This window comes from Jaculus jaculus, chromosome 8 (assembly GCF_020740685.1).
Source record: "Jaculus jaculus isolate mJacJac1 chromosome 8, mJacJac1.mat.Y.cur, whole genome shotgun sequence".
Taxonomy (NCBI): Eukaryota; Metazoa; Chordata; class Mammalia; order Rodentia; family Dipodidae; genus Jaculus; species Jaculus jaculus.
Genome location: NC_059109.1, coordinates 130,024,905 through 130,036,822, shown reverse-complemented (window position 1 = coordinate 130,036,822; position 11,918 = coordinate 130,024,905).

Here is an 11,918-nt window from a genome sequence, read left to right as displayed (position 1 = left end):
TGCTGGGACTAAAAGCGTGTGTCACCACGCCCAGCTCTATCATTTTTTTTAAACTTTATTTATTTAAAAGGAGAGAGATAGAAGAGAGTGCACCAGGTCCTCCAGCCACTTCAAACAAAGCCCAGATGCATATACCACTTTGCATCAGGTGGCTCTTCTAGGCAGTTAGGTTGACTGGGCCCCTAAAAGTAAAAAGAGGAATGTCTTTGTGCCTATTCTTGCAGTCTGCACTAGAGATCAAATGATGATCTGGAATCTTATATCTTGCCTAAAGGAGATCTGTTTCTCCACAAACAACCTGGGCCCCTCTTGGGAGGGAGGTCTCTCCTAGGATTTAAATCTAGCCCTAATGTTGTGGCTGGTCAAGTTCAGTCCCCAGAACTGGGGATCATGGTTGGTCTTTTCATGAGACAGCCCCTAGCCAAAGCCAATCAGCTGCCCCTCCGCTCACCTGGGCTGGAAGGTAGGCCCAGCACTGTAAGGTTATAAACACGACCGAGCAGCAAGGGCAGCTGTCAGCTGTGTGACCACTAGTGAAACCCCAGCTGCTGGTCAGTTTCTTGGGCTTGGTTCAGCTGGGCCGAACTCAGGGGAGAGCCCCCAGTTCCCACTTTCCACATGGGCTCGCTCTTCCACCACCTGGCAAGAGCTCTTTGTACTACTCTCTTGTCTGTTTTCTTGGTATTTCCAGGCCCACCACGTGGGCTCTCAAGCCATATGAGTGTATTCATTCTCCTTTCCCTGGTTCTGTTCTTCCCTAAACAAATATGACTTAATAACTATCTTTCTTGGTCTTATTTTGTTCAAGTCCTCACTTAAAAGTAGACACAAGTGCTGGAGGGATGGCTTAGTGGTTAAGGCGCTTGCCTGCAAAGCCAAAGGACACCAGGTTCGAATCCCCAGGACCCACATAAGCCAGATGCATACATCTGGAGTTTGTTTGTAGTGACTTGCCTTGGTTTGCCTACTCTCTCTACCTGCCTCTTTCTCTCCCAAATAAATAAATAGATGAAATCTAATTAAAAAAAAAAAGTAGGGGGCTGGAGAGATGGCTTAGCGGTTAAGATGCTTGCCTGCCAAGCCCAGAGGTAGGAGGATCGAGGCCACCCTGAGACTACATAGTGAATTCCAGGTCAGGGTGGACTAGAGCGAGATCCTGCGTGGAGAAAACAGACAAGTAAACATAAATGTTTTATAGGAAGTCAGCCCATACCTGGCAATTATCCTTCATGGTCATGGTTTTCCCAAGGTCCAGAGATGGTCACTGTCACACCCTTTTATCAAGGAGTTTTAGCTTGTGCCCTGGCCTGGCTGAGGACATGTTCTGGAAGAGTCCAGACTAGGTTGGGTTGACCTGTGGACCTAAGAGCCACAAGCCACGGGGAACACTAGGGTTAACGAATGGCCACAGGGTATCTATCCTCATCCCTGTGTTCTGTATGGACAGCTGTGGCCGTGGCCAGCCCAGCACTGCACTGAGACTGCTCCTGGCTCCAGAAAGGGGTCACACTGGGACGGGGAAAAGAGGGGTTCCAATCATAACGTTTTATTTCTGCAGATGGTATTGGTTATCATGCTTAACCTTTTAGATGACGCCCAAGTGACTTTTTCTTTTTTTCCTAGGTAGGGTCTTGCTCTAGACCAGGCTGATCTGGAATTCACTCTGTTGTCTCAGGGTGTACTGGAGCTCACAGTGTTCCTCCTACTTCCCCGAGCCCTGGGATTAAAAGTGTGCACCACCACACTGGGTAGGGTGTTTCTTTTCTTTTCTTATCTTTTTGTAAAGTTACTTGGCCAGGTATGGTGGCTCACACCTGTACTCCTAAAACCTGTGAGGCAGAGGGAGGGGAACCGACGACAGGAGTCGGAGGCCACCTTGAGACTACATAGTGAATTCCAGGTTAGTTTGGGAGACAGGGAAACCCTACTTAAAAGAAAAGATAAATAAATAAATAAAACAAGAGATAGGGAAAGAAAGAAAAGGCACACACCTTTGGTCCCACACCTCTGGACAGAGGTAGGAGGATCACTGTGAGTTCAAGGTCAGCCTGGGCTAGACTGAGACTCAACCTCAAAAAAAAAAAAAGAAAGAAAGAAAGAAGAAAACCAATCCCCCTTCTCTGGGGAGGCAGGGCTCCCAATTTCACCAGCAATCAGGGAGTCACACCCTAGGCCAAGTTGGCCAACCAAAAGTCATTCTGCTAGTATCTTTCCTCCAAATAAATAACTATGCCTTAGAAATGTAGGCTTCACCTGGGCCTGCGTGTGCCAGGGAACAGAGGCCACAGGAAGTTTCAATAAAGCCTTGCATCCTCAACATCTGTCTGGCCTCCCTGCTGCGACCGGGGTCATGCTCTGGGTCTCTGATCTTAGGGAGGCCCTGGGAGAGAGAGAGGCCCAGAGTGGTCTGGAATGCAGCCAGCCTAGGCCGCACCCAGCCCAAACCAGTTTGAACCAGCTTGCAGGAGGGAGCCAGGCGCGTCTCCGCGAGCTCCCTCTGGCGCCCAAGCGGGGTTCGGAGCTGCCTGCAACCGGAGGCCCCGGCGGTGACAGGGTTCCACAACTCTGTCTGGGCCTGGGGGTGGGGTGGCTGCCTGGCAGAGACTTGCAAGAGCCCCAGCAACCCTCCCCTCCCACACGCCCTTCCACCCCAGTCCTATCAGACATAATGGGTGGTCTGTTCTCTGCAAAATTCCCCAAACGCAGACCCCAGACCCAATGCCTCTGAGCACAGTATGAGACACACCTGCAATACCCACTAGGGAGGTGGAGGCAGGAGATTCGGGAATTCAAAGTGATTCTTGTTACATATGAGTGTGAGGCCAGCCTGGGCTACATGAGCTCTCGTATCCGGAGCTAGACATGGAGTTCAGTTGGTAGAGTGCTCGCCTGTAATCTCAGCACTCGAAAGGTAGAGGCCGGAGGATTACCAGAAGGTCAAAATCATCCTAGGCTGCATAGCAAGTTTGAGGCCAGCATGGGTTACATGAGACCCTGCTTCAAAAATAGGACTCTAGGTTGGCCTGGGCTAGAGAGAAACCCTACCTGGAAAAACCAAAATGCCCAGTCCTACCTTGAAAACAAAGCAAAAAAAAAAAAGTGGAGGGACTGTAGGGCGTAATGGTGAAAGGTACTTGCTTGCAAAGCCTGAAGACCCAGGCTCTCTCTCCCCCTCTTTCTCTATCAAGTAAATAATTAAATAAAAATGGGACCAAGGCATGGTGTCACACACACCTTTAAATCCCAAAACTAGGGAGGCTGAAGTAGGAGGATAACATGAGTTCCGGGCCAGCCTGGGGTTAGAGTAAGTTTCAGGCCACTGAGACCTGCTTTAAAAGAAAGAGAGTAAGAACAAAAAAGCCAAGCATGGTGGGAACCGAGCCTCGAACCGGGGTCCTTAGCCTTCACAGTCAAGCGCTTAACCGCTGAGCCATCTCTCCAGCCCTCATTTCTAATTTTAATCAAAGAATTGAATAAAAAAGACTGAGAGGGATAATTATTAAATTATTATATTTATTGAGGGAAGTACAGAGCCAAGGAAAGGCACTCACGTGGCTAGAGAGCCCACGCGGAGGGCCTGGGAAAACCATGCAAATGAAAGAGAGGAAAGAAAATTTCAAGGAGCTCCTGCCATGTGGTGAGCTGGAGGGGAGAAAGAATCCATGTGGAGGGTAAGGGATAGGGGGCCGAGCCAGCCCAGGCCCAGCCGAGGAAAAAACTTAGCCACAGCTGGAAGTTCCCAAGTGGTCAGAGAGCCTGCCCTCCCCTTGCAAGGGCATTTATAACCTTATAGTGGTGGGCTGTCTTCCAGCTCAGGTGAACCCGAGGGACAGCTGGTTGGTCATGGCTAGGGGCTGTCTCAGGAAGAGGCTATCCTTGACACCATGTTCCGGGGGCTGAACTTGACCAACCACAATGTTTAAATCCTCAGCCCTCCCTCCCAGGAGGGGTCCTGGTTGTTTGTGGAGGCCTAGGGAACTAGGCCAGAGATAAGAAGTCAGGTCATCTTTGATTTCTGGCAAGTGCAGACTTTCCTGCCTTTTTTACTTTCAGGGGTCCAGTCACCCTAACTGTATTCCTTCTCAATGCCTTGAATCCCAGCACTCAAAAGGCTGAGGTAGGAATATTGCTGTGAGTCCAGCCAGAGACTACAAAGTGAAGTGTTGCATGCATTGGGAGTTCGTTTGCAGTGGCTAGAAAACCTGGCACACCCATATTCATTCTCTCTCTCTTTGCAAATATATTATTAAAATTTTTTTTTAAATAGGGAGCTAGAAAGATGGCTTAGCAGTTAAGCGCTTGCTAAGAAGCCTAAGGTCCCCAGTTTGAGGCTTGATACCCCAGTTCCCACGTAAGCCAGATGCACAAGGTGGTGTATGTATGTGGAGTTCGTTTGCAGTGGCTGGAGGCCCTGATGCGCCCATTCTTCCTCTCTCTCACTCTCAAATAAATAAATAAAAATATTTTTAAAACTTTAAAGTAGAAAAAAAAAAGTTAAAAAATAATTAGAGCTGGGGAGATGACTCAGTGGCTAGAAGGCACTTGCTTACAAAGCCTGCCAGCCCTGGTTTGATTCCCCAGAACCCATGTGGCCCTCAGATGTGGAGCTCATTTGCAGTGGCAGGAGGCCTTGGCATGTCTCTGCTGGTAAATAAATAATTTTTGTTTGTTTGGTTTTTGGAGGTAGGATCTCACTCTAGCCCAGGCTAACCTGGAACTCCCTAGGTAGTATCAGGGTGGCCTCGATCTCATGGCAATCCTCCCATCTAGGCCTCCCAAGTGCTGGGATTAAAGGTGTGTGCCATCACGCCTGCCCAGATTCAAGACTTCTATGGGACCTCTGGGGAAGACCTCCAAGAAAGCCTGAGCAAGACACGCCACCTGTATGACTCTGCAAGCCTGCAGAGCACCAGTCGCCAAGGACACTGAGAATGGTCCCCGGTTCAGAGCTGCCAGGAAAGAGGACAGCAAGTTCTACTTTGGCCTGAGGATAGCTGCCCTCTAGTGGCAGGATCTGGCATGACACCCTCCTGGGAGCCTGAGTGAGCCCGAGTCATGACAGGCGGTGTCTCTGGAGATAGGGAATTGAGTAGTTGCCTGTGAGCTCATCAGAGATCACCCTGGGTGGACTGGATGTCATCAGCTCGGCCCTTAGAAGAGGGCTGGGGGCTCAGAGATGGAGGGAGTCTCATTGCAGGACGGCAGAGTTGGTGGAGCCAGGGTCTCCGACCTACCCTTGAAGCCACCGAGTTCTCCCAGCAACTCTGATGCACCTGAGGAGACCAGAGCCTCAGCCTGGTCACACACTGTGTGCCCGGGACCTTGATGTGACAAGAACCCACGGACAGGAGAGTCCATGTGGGAGGACGGCCACCTCGCAGAAGTCCTGGACACACAGGATGGACTGAAGTGCCAACATAGAGAGCTGTACGCGGGACACGTAAGGCTGGCCTGGCGTTCCTGGAGGACATGAATGCTGCAGTGACAACCCCGCTGGTGAGTCACGGAAGCCCGAGCAGGCCCGTGCAGTCACCGGGAGAAGCTGGTGGGACTTCTGATGGTCTTGGAAAAACTTGTACAAGTACTGTGTTTGTGCGGACACAGAATGGAGAATGAGCTGAGCCCACCAAAGGGTGGCTGCTTGGGACAGCAGTTGCCTCTTGTCCTGCTCTGTACGTTGCCCTCTGACAGGTGACCTGGCCCATGAAGGACATTAGCTGTCCACAGTGTCACTGACCTGTGCTCATCTGTGCTTTGGATTTTGTTTATTTTTTCTTTCCGAGAGAGGGTCTCCACTTTAGCCCAGGCTGCCCTGGAATTCAGTGATCCTGCCACCTCTGCCTCTCGAATGCAGGATTAAAGGCATGTGCTGCTATGTCTGGCTTTTATTTAGTTGTTTACAGGTAGGGTCTCACTCTGTAGTCTCAGGTTGGTCTCAGCCTCCCAATGGTTGAGTCACAAGTGTCACCAGCTGTGATGGTTAATCTCCATTGTCAATTTGATTGGTTTTGGGATCGCCTTGAAGACAAATCTCTGGGCATGGGATGAGATAAGCACCCACATTCATCTCTCTGCCTCTTGATCGTGGACCATGCGACCAGCTGCCTTCCCAAACTCATTAAGTAGCCCCAAGCTGGCCTCGAACTCAAAAAGTTCCTCCTACCTCTGCATCTCAAGTGCTGGAATTAAAGGCATTCATCACCTCACTGTCTCAAATAATTAAAGAAAACTCATCCCTAAAAATCATGATCAAACCAGGCCTGGTGGCTCATAGCTTTTTTGCTTTTGGGTTTTTCAAGGTAGGATCTCACTCTAGCCCAGGCTGACCTGGAATTCTCTATGTAGTCTCCGGGGTGGCCTCGAATTTACAGCAATCCTCCTACCTCTGCCTCCCAAGTGCTGGGATTAAAGGCGTGCGCCACCACGCCTGGCTTTTTTTTTTTTTTTTGGTGGGGCTCATGGCTTTAATTCCATCACTCAAGAGGCTGAGGTAGGTAGCATAGTGCCTTTGGGCCTTCCTGGGCTACTGTGAGATCCTTCCTCAAAAAAAAAAAAAAAAAAGATTAAGTGATAACCAGTGTGTTAGCGACTTTCCTCCTTGCTCTAACCAGCCAGAAGCAACTGAACGGAGGAAGGGTTTATTTTGATTCACAGTTGGAGGGCACAGCTCTTCCTGGTGGGAAGGCAGCTGGTCACATGGTCCACGATCAAGAGGCAGAGAGACAAATGGTGCTTATCTCATCCCACGCCCAGAGATTTGTCTCCAAGGCGATCCCAAAACCAATCAAATTGACAATGGAGATTAACCATCACAGCTGGTGACACTTGTGACTCAACCATTGGGAGGCTGAGACCAACCTGAGACTACAGAGTAAGTTCCAGTCTACGACAGAGTGAGACCCTACCTGTAGACAACTAAATAAAGGCCAGACATAGCAACACATGCCTTTAATCCTGCATTCGAGAGGCAGAGGTGGCAGGATCACTGAATTCCAGGGCAGCCTGGGCTAAAGTGGAGACCCTCTCTCGGAAAGAAAAAATAAACAAAAGCCAAAGCACCCAGGCGGTCTGTCTAGATGAGCACAGGTCAGTGACACTGTGGACAGCTAATGTCCTTCATGAGCCAGGTCACCTGTCAGAGGGTGTTGCAGTCCGGTTCGCATTGCTGGTAGAAATCACCCAACCAAGAGCAGCTTCTGGGAAAAAGAGGTTTATTTGGCTTACAGGCTCAAGGGGAAGCTCCACGATGGCAGGGAAAAATGATGGCATGAACAGAGGGTGGACATCACCCCCTGGCCAACTTAAGGTGGAACACAGCAACAGGAGGGTGTGCCAAACACTGGCATGGGGAAACTGGCTATAAAGACCATAAGCCCGCCCCCAACAATACACTCCCTCCAGGAGGCATTAATTCCCAAATATCCATCAGCTGGGAACCTAGCATTCAGAACACCTAAGTTTATGGGGGACACCTGAATCAAACCACCACAGAGGGCAACGTACAGAGCAGGAGAGAGGCAACTGCTGTCCCAAGCAGCCACCTCAAAAGAAAGAAAGGAAGGCAAAAGAAAGAAAAAAGAGCAGGGTGTGCCTTTAATCCCAGCATTCAGCAGGCTGAGGTAGGAGGATCTATGTGAGACTACGTAGTGAATTAAAGATCAGCCTGGGATAGAGTAAGACTACTTCAAAAAAACTTAAGGGACGGAAGAAAAGGAAGCAAGAAAGGAAGGGAGAGGAGGGAGGGAAAGAAAGAAGGAAGGAAGTTAGGGAGGGAAGGAGAGAATGCCTAGGAAGAATCACTTCAACAAGAAAAGTAAACCCATTATGGTCAGGAAGGCTAGTAAGGCTGGGCAGAGACAACGATTCCCCTAATGGAGAGCAAGCCGCTGGGCTGGAAGGAAGCGCAGGATCAGGGATAAATTATGTATGTCCCGTGGTAAATATTTTATCTGTCCTTAAGCACTGTTTCTCTTCGTACAGCTAAATGAGGACCACGGAGAACAAGCCACATCACAGCCTTGTCTGCGTCCCGTGCTGCGGACCCGCCGTCAGCTCTTCTGCAGGGGACATGGAGTGATGGAAATGAGTGGCTTCCCCTCCCCCGTCGAGCCCGTCACCCTTCAAAAATCAACATTCCCCCCACCCCTGGTTTCAAAACTGCAAGTGTGGATTCTCAGTGTCGCCTTGGCCAAGGGGGTCGCCGAGGGGAGGCCTGGTGCACAGCCCCATGCTCCGCAGCTCTCTGCTCTGTCTCCTACTGCTCATTTTCTCTGGTTTCCTTGGCTCTGTGTGCCTGGCTGCTGCTGCTGCTGGTGCCGCATGCCAGCCCCACTGGGCACGGGCCCTGTGAACCCAAGGCAAGGCCTCCTGGAGGAGGAGAAAGGGCCCTAAAGTCCCCTAGAACACCCTCCTGGGTTGCAGTCTTGCCCTCCCAGCTTCCCTTCCACAGGGCTGACAGCTTGCTGCAGCCAGTGCAAACACATCTCAAGCATTGTGTGGCACGTGTGTGTGCAGAGGCTTAATTTCACATTTAAGTAGGTCGTGTGTGTGTGTGTGTGTGTGTGTGTGTGTGTGTGTGTGTGAGGTTGTATGCATGCATACAGCTTAAAACTAGTAAAAAAAAAAAGGGGGGGGGCTGGAGAGATGGCTTAGTGGTTAAGGTGCTTGCCTGTGAAGCCTAAGGACCCAGGTTCGATTCTCCAGGTTCCATGTAAACTGGATGCACAAGGTGGTGCACATGTCTGGAGTTCATTGGCAGTGGCTAGACACTGATGCACCCATAGTCTCTCTCGCTCTCTGTCTCTAAAAATAAAAATAAAAAACCTAGTTTAAAAGTTGTGTGTTTGTGGTTTTGTACAAGACAGGGTCTCCTATGTATCCCAAGCTGACTAAAATCCTGGTCCTCCTGACTCAGCATCCTAGATGCTGGGATTACAGGTGTGCATTCTCTCTGTGTGTTTTGTTTTTTGTCATTGCTGTTTTTACTTTTATTATTTTTATTTAGTATTAGTATTTTTTTTGTTTTGTTTTGTTTTTTTGAGGTAGGGCCTCACTCTAGCCCAGGCTGACCTGGAATTCACTATAGAGTGTCAGGGTGGCCTTGAACTCACAGCAATCCTCCTACCTCTGCCTCCTGAGTGCTGCGATTAAAGGTGCGTTCCACCACTCCTGACTTAATTTTTTTTTTTTTTTTTTTTTTTTTGAGAGAGAAAAACAGAGAGAGGGGCAGATATATATAGCGCACTAGGGCTTTCAACTGCTGCAAACAAGCTCCAGACATGTATGCCACTTTGTGCATCTAGCTTACGTGGGTCCTGGGAAATCGAATCTGGGTCCTTTGGCTTTGCAGGCAAGTGCCTTCACAGCTAAGCCATCTCTCCAGCCTCTGGCTTAAACTTTTTTAAAAAATTTTTTATTTTTTGTTCATTTTTTACTTATTTATTTGAGAGCTACAGACAGAGAGAGAAAGAGGCAGAGAGAGAGAATGGGCGCTCCAGGGCTTCCAGCCTCTGCAAACGAACTCCAGATGCGTGTGCCCCCTTGTGCATCTGGCTAACGTGGGATCAGGGGAACCGAGCCTCAAACCAGGGTCCTTAGGTTTCACAGGCAAGCTAAGCCATCTCTCCAGCCCTGGCTTAAACTTTTTTAAACTTAATATAATATCAGAGAGAGCAAGAGAGGACAGAATTGATGTGCCAGGGCCTCAGCCACTGCAATTGAACGCCAGATGCTTGCGCCACCTAGTGGACATGTGCAATCTTGTGCTTGCCTCACCTTTGTCTGGCTTATGTGGGATCTGGAGAGTCGAACCTGGGTCCTTAGGCTTTGCAGGCAAGGGCCTTAACTGCTGAGCCATCCCTCCAGCCCACCCAGCTTAAACTTTTGTATTGACAATTTTATCCATGTATATGAAGCATTTTGATCATTATCTCACATTACCTTCTTGTGTCCCTCTCCCAGTTCTGCCCCACTGACGCTCTTCTTCCCAGTCAGTCCTCCTTCCACCTAGATGTGTATTCTTCATGCCTGTGTGTGTCCCGCTGAATTTAACCAGGGCTGCCTGCAGGAACCCTGGCTGGGGATTATTTACCAGAAAGAGTCAATCTACCAGGGACGTGCCCCACTGCAGAAAATGCCTCCCCTCTCCCCCACCTGGCAACCATCAGCTGCCCATAACTCCTAGGGAATGGCTGGGTCTCACGCCTCCTCTACGAAATCAACACTTTTCACCAGTTATTCCTCAAGCCAACGCTGGGATTCCTGGCCACGGGTGTACCTGGGAAGACACATGGCTGGGCATGCTTCCTGGTACAGTCACCGTCGCTGGTGTCCTTGGAAGGCACACACTGGCTGGCTCCTCTAGCCCGCCTTACTCACGGGCTGGAATTATCAGCCTCGTTAATGATTGAATTTCTGAGTCACTGAGCACACACGCTTCTGACTGAGTCAGTCGGGGCACATACCTGAGACCACAGCTGAGGGCTGCAGGCATCGGGATCAAAAGGCAGAGTGTGGCAGTGGCAGCAGGGAAGTTAAGCCTGGGGAACCAAACCTGTGTTCTAGAAGAGCTCAGTTGTGTGCTTGCGAGAGGAACCTGTAAGTGACCAGGCCGTGTGTGCTGTGGCTTCAGGCGGAAAGGAATCTGGGCTGATAGCATCTGTGGCTTGGGCTGTGAGGCCAATTCTAGCTTTTCTTGTCCCTTCTCCCGGCAGATAGCAGGAAAACCCAGCCTGAGGATCTCAGAGGCTCATTTCTGGGTGCCTGCAGGTCGTTTCTGCACTGATTCCCCTGGGTTCCCACCAACACTGCATTTCTGAAATTCCAATTCCCTGCACCATGCTGTCGCGCTCTGCAGGCTGGGGACGGGTCCCCAGCTGATGGGAGCCACTGCGGAAGGAGCTCTGGCACAGCTGCCCAGGATGTCCCAGTCCTCCCTGGGGACTGGCATTAGCAGTGCAGGCAACAGCTAGCAAATGAGAGCCAGGGAGGAAGGAGAACTCCAGCACTGAAGTTTAGCCAGAAGCATATCAGCAGTTAAGAACAAGGACTGGAGAGATGGCTTAGTGGTTAAGACACTTGCCTGGGAAGCCTAAGAATGACCCAGGTTTGATTCCCCAGTACCCACATAAAGCCAGATGCACAAGGTGGCACATACATCTGGAGTTCATTTGCAGTAGCTAGACGTCCTGGTGTGCCCATTCTATCTGCTTCTCTCTCAAATAAATAAATAAAATGTATATTTTTATAAAGTTAAGAACAAAAGCCAGGTGTGGTGGTGCACACCTTTCATCCTAGCACTGGGGAGGCAGATATAGGAGGATCACCATGAGTTCGAGGCCACCTTGAGACTAAATAGTTAATTCCAGGTCAGCCTGGGCCAGAGTGAGACCCTACCTGGAAAAACCAAAGACAAAAAAGAAGTTGAGAACAAACCAAGAATAGTGGCACATGCCTTTAATCCCAACACTCCAGAGGCAGAGGTAGGAGGATCACCATGAGTTCAAGTCCAGCCTGAGATTATATAGTAAGTTCCAGGTAAACCTGGTATAGAGACCCTACCTCAAAAATAAAATAAAACAAAAAAAGCTAAGAACGTGTGTGTTTAAGAACAGCTTAATAGGGGTGGAAAGACCTAAGTGAGATTGAGTAAAGGAAAGGTGGGGGAGGGCTAATCAAAATCTAAGAAGATATAAATAAGTCATATGGAAACCTACTTTTTTGGTCAATGGCACACCTAGAAACCATAGATTGTCACTAGAAACTGTTCAGTGCCAGGGATGGGATACCTTCCAGTGAGTTGTTGGCCAGGGAGGTCCCTGATGCCCCTGAAACATTACAGGCCATTGCCGAGGCTTTTGGTTTCCCACCAGAAATAGGTAGTAAGATCTTATAGCTGAAGACGCCACATGCTTGGGCTA